The sequence below is a fragment of the Rattus norvegicus genome, chromosome 7 (genome assembly GCF_021556685.1).
Source record: "Rattus norvegicus strain SHRSP/BbbUtx chromosome 7, alternate assembly SHRSP_T2T, whole genome shotgun sequence".
NCBI classification, from domain to species: domain Eukaryota; kingdom Metazoa; phylum Chordata; class Mammalia; order Rodentia; family Muridae; genus Rattus; species Rattus norvegicus.
In genome coordinates this window covers 109,002,743-109,007,695 of record NC_141540.1, presented here as the reverse complement: position 1 = coordinate 109,007,695, position 4,953 = coordinate 109,002,743, and the positions used below count along the sequence as shown (strand labels likewise).

Below are 4,953 nucleotides of genomic sequence, written 5' to 3'. Positions count from 1 at the left end.
AAATTCCTTGTTGTCACTGATTCTTCTACAGAAAACATTGAAAAGGTAGACAAAACTAGTAACTCTTTCTCTCTATCTTCCCATGGTTAACCCAAAGGATGCTTTCTGACCAACAGCCAGAAAATGCAGTATTTAGTTCTCTGCTCTAATGGGGCATGAGTACTTCCTGAACAAGAGGAGCTGACTGAGATGCACATTCTGACTCAGCCAATGTGGGGAGTGCACCTAGGGGCTGGCATTTCTCACCTGCTGCCCTGCAAGGCTAATGGTGCTGTTCTCCAGACTATGTTTTAAATTATAAAACTTAGCATCCTTAACAGATGCTGGGAAAGGTATGCATGGAGTGAACAGTCAAGGAGAATCTAGGCACGATCTCACATGCAGGATTCTTATCTACAAGCATCAGTTTCCTAATGAATAAAGTTTAAATAACATTATCTTCTCATTCCACGATGTTATTTTAGCCTCAGACTACCTCATAATTCCCCAGAAAGGTTATAGCAAAATGAAGATTTCCCACTTCATTTCTACATATTCTGACCTTGTTTGAGAGACTAGATTGTGTCACTCTCCTAAGATAGACAGCTGTATATCAGAAATTCAGACTGCTCCATAGGCTATAGTACACATAGTAAGCCAGACATCATGTAAACACCTTAATATAACGCTAGATGCATAAGACTAGTAGTTAGTAATGACTGCAGATGTCATTCAGTGTAATAGCTTTAAGGAAAATTATTTATGAGAACACGTAACCCAGTGCCTATAATACAACTCTTTGGGAACATGAAGCCCCAGGCAGAATGAATAGGGAAGAATTAGAAAGTGATTGGTTCGCTGCCTCTGAACTCTTCCCCAAGTGCACGTGGAGCGGGCCTTGGCTGGAGGCACTGGGTCTGCCGGAACCAGTCCTAGGCAAGCCGAGCCTTCAGTTATCATGGGGCGCAAGTTGGATCCTACGAAGAAGGAGAAGCGTGGGCCCGGCCGAAAGGCTCGAAAGCAGAAGGGTGCAGAGACCGAACTGATCAGATTTTTGCCTGCAGCTGGTGATGAGAATTTCAAGAGGCTGTCCAGTCGGGGCTGGGGATTTAGCTCAGTGGTAGAGTGCTTACCTAGGAAGCGTAAGGCCCTGGGTTCGGTCCCCAGCTCCAAAAAAAAAGAACCAAAAAAAAAAAAAAAAAAGAGGCTGTCCAGTCGTGCTCGGAAGAGGGCGGCCAAGAGGAGGTCAGGGTCTGTTGAAGTCCCTAAGCCAAATAAGTCTCCTGGGATCAAAACATTGCCTGGAGAGTTACCCAAAGGCAGTCCAGGTTCGAGGTAAGAAGCGTCCAGCACCAATTCAAAACAGTGATGGGGATGAGGAGGAAGACTCTGAGGAAGAAGATGTGGTGACCCAGGGGGAACTTTGGGGCTCTGAAGACAGTAGTGAATATATGGTGGACGACTATGGAGCAGACTCGGAGGATGAGGAGGAAAAGTTGTTGCCTATTGAAAGAGCTGCTCTGAATCAGAAGGCCCGGGACCCCGCAGATGGGACCCAGTGGAGTGAGGAGGACACTGATGAAGATGAAGGTGTTACCCCTGAGTCCCACCCCAGAAAGGATGACAAAGCAGAGGGGGATTTGCAGATCAATGTGGAAGAGGAGGAAGCCTTCGTGCTGCCTCCTGCTGGACAGATGGACCAGGATGCCCAGACTCCAGACCTGCAGCGAGTTCACAAGCGCATCCAGGATATAGTAGGAGTGCTTTGGGATTTTGGGGCTCAGCGAGAGGAAGGCCGGTCTCGAACTGAGTATCTGAGTCAGCTTCAGAAGGATCTGGCCACCTACTATTCTTATGGAGACTTCCTGTTGAGCAAGCTCATGGAGCTCTTCCCGCTGTCTGAGTTGATAGAGTTCTTAGAAGCTAATGAGGTGCCCCGGCCAATCACCCTTCGGACCAACACCTTGAAAACCCGTCGCCGAGACCTTGCTCAGGCTCTGATCAATCGTGGGGTTAATCTGGATCCATTGGGAAAGTGGTCGAAGTCTGGACTTGTGGTATATGATTCTTCAGTGCCTATTGGTGCTACTCCCGAGTACCTAGCTGGACACTATATGCTGCAGGGAGCTTCGAGCATGCTGCCTGTCATGGCCCTGGCACCTCAGGAGCATGAGCGGATCTTGGACATGTGTTGTGCTCCCGGAGGGAAGACCAGCTACATAGCTCAGCTGATGAAGAACACGGGTGTGATCCTTGCCAATGACGCCAATGCAGAGCAGCTCAAGAGTGTCGTGGGCAACCTGCACCGCTTGGGAGTCACCAACACCATCGTCAGCCACTATGATGGGCGCCAGTTCCCCAAGGTGGTGGGCGGCTTTGATCGGGTGCTTCTGGACGCTCCTTGCAGTGGCACAGGAGTCATCTCCAAAGACCCTGCTGTGAAGACGAACAAGGATGAGAAGGACATCCAGCGCTGTGCCCACCTTCAGAAGGAATTGCTGCTCAGTGCTATAGACTCAGTCAACGCTGCCTCCAAGACCGGAGGCTACCTGGTCTACTGCACTTGCTCCATTACGGTGGAAGAGAACGAGTGGGTGGTGGACTATGCCTTGAAGAAGAGGAATGTGCGGCTGGTGCCCACCGGCCTGGACTTCGGGCAGGAAGGTTTCACCCGCTTCTGAGAAAGGCGCTTTCACTCCACTCTGCGGGCCACCCGACGCTTCTACCCTCACACTCACAATATGGATGGTTTCTTTATAGCCAAGTTCAAGAAATTTTCCAATTCTATCCCCCAGCCCCACTCAGGAAACTCGGCAGCAGGTACTCCTACAGAACCTGACCTGAAGGGTCAGGTCACCCCAAAGTCTGAGAACAGTAGTCAGCCCACCAAGAAAGCCCACGGGGCTGCAAAGGCAAAGCAGCAGTTAGTAGGGCAGCAACATTCCAAGAAGCCCTTCCAGAAGATGAATGGCATCTCCAAAGGGCCAGGCTTGCCCACTGAACCTTCTGTCCCAAATGTCCAAGTGTCTGCTAGGCCCCAGGAAAGCAGTCTGTCTGATGTGAAACGGAAGAGGGCTGGAAAGCTGAAGCAGCGGGGACCGAAGCAGAGTGCCCCTCCCCCCAAGGTCGGGGACCTGGGGACACCTGCTATGCAGACTCCCTCTGAAATCAGTGCCACCCCAAGGCCTAAGTCCCCTGGGAAAGCCAAAAAGAGAGAGGAAGTAAAGCAGGAGTTACCAGAGCAGCCTGCCAAGGGAACTGCTTCCCTGAAAGAAGACGCTGCCCCCAAGAGACCCTCTGCCCCCACCACGGCTCACCACAGTTCCACCAGGCCCCCACCGGCAAAGAGGAGGAAATCTATGACCAAGGGCAGCAGCCAGCCACTGTTGTCTTAAATGGACTTGGAAACTCACTGACACCGTCTCTGGATTGAACTGTTAGATCCTGTTGCAAGAATGGCCTCCCCTGTGCATACATATGAAACTTAATATACATATTACCACCCCTAAAAAAAAAAAAAAAAGAAAGTGATTGGTTGCCGCACAGATAGCTTTTGACTTTGGTAATACCAAAAGTTGAGTAGCATTTAAGATTATCTATAGAGATATATTTAACACATAGGGTGTGATATTTCGTGAGAAATACCAAGTTGACATTATGAAGATGTGCAGATGGCCTCCTAGGCAGATGGTTGAGAGTCTCTCTTCCTAGAAGGATATTCTGAGAAGAGAAAACAGGATATATGCTCTGAGCTGTATAAGTGCATAAGGGAACTGCCAACCAATATGGTCTGTTCATGCTTAGTCTGCTCATCCTATATCCTTCCAACTCTATGTGCCTAATTCATTAAAGAATCGTAACTAAAGATCATTTTTCTATGTTAGAACATTTTATTTTTTTCCCGCTGATGACTAACGTTTTTTCCTTAGGAAGAATGTTTCCTGAGACCCCAGATAATCAATGATTTGGGAACCATGCACTCTTTCATTTGTCTTCAAATAGAGATTTTATTTTATATGCTTTATTTTTCTTAAAAGCTCCCAGAATTTTACGGAGATGAATGATGTAAAAATGTACCCAGTGAAAAGTATTTTATTAAAAGACATTAAGGAATCATGAGATGTTAATAATACCATCTTGTACAAGCAAAAAAGGAACCATGTAATGCAATGCTGAGCTGGCCCTGGGCAAACTTCTGCAGAAGAGAAACTCCTCTCCAGCAGGACTCTGATCCAAACTTCATTAGTAAATTCTTCCCTTCATGCTCCAGGCCTACTGGCTTCCAATATCTCCAGCATATTTAAAAATGCTGAAGATTTCCAAACTGGAGTGACTGGATCCAAGTACCTAGGCTTCATAGAATCCTTGCTTCATCATTTTCTTGCAGGGAGAGTTGGACAAATGACCTATTTTCCTATCTGTAAGACTGGGTTAAGTAATCAAACATTGAAAGTGTTTAGTGCATATAGAAGTTTATCAAATTTGATTTTCCTTATAGACAGAACAATTAAATAAGTAATTTGTTCTATCTGCCACAACTCCATATTCTAGCAAATATGGTGTGTATCCATGACTACCTTTATTATGAGACTGTTCAAAATTATATTACTGTGGCTGGTCCCAGACATGCAAGGTAATGATAAAACTTTGTTTCATCAACTGATTTATATGTCCTTTGGAGACAGGCAAGCATGGCAGTTCTTCTCTATTAATATATGATAGCAATGTTCCTCATTCTCAAAAACCTATTTACCTGAAAACAGGAGACAAGAGGAAGATGTGATGGTTTGATTGAGAAATATCTCCCATTGGCTCAGGGATTTGAGCATTGGTCTCCAGTTAGAAACACCATTTGTAAAAATTATGGCAGCCTTGCTGAATGAATGTTATTGGGGGTGTGTTTTGAGAGTTCCTAGCTTTTTCCTACTTCCAGTTCTATTCCAGTTCATTTTATCTGCTTCCTGCACATGGCTA

General features: G+C 46.4%; 1 pseudogene across 1 annotated transcript; it reads left to right on the top strand.

The window, feature by feature from the left end:
* Positions 1-836: 836 nt before the first annotated feature.
* Nop2-ps3 (NOP2 nucleolar protein, pseudogene 3) lies at positions 837-3,506 on the top strand (annotated as a pseudogene). The gene is made up of 2 exons (XR_015624819.1): positions 837-1,065; positions 1,186-3,506. The product of XR_015624819.1 is annotated as an NOP2 nucleolar protein, pseudogene 3 (transcript).
* Positions 3,507-4,953: the final 1,447 nt, after the last annotated feature.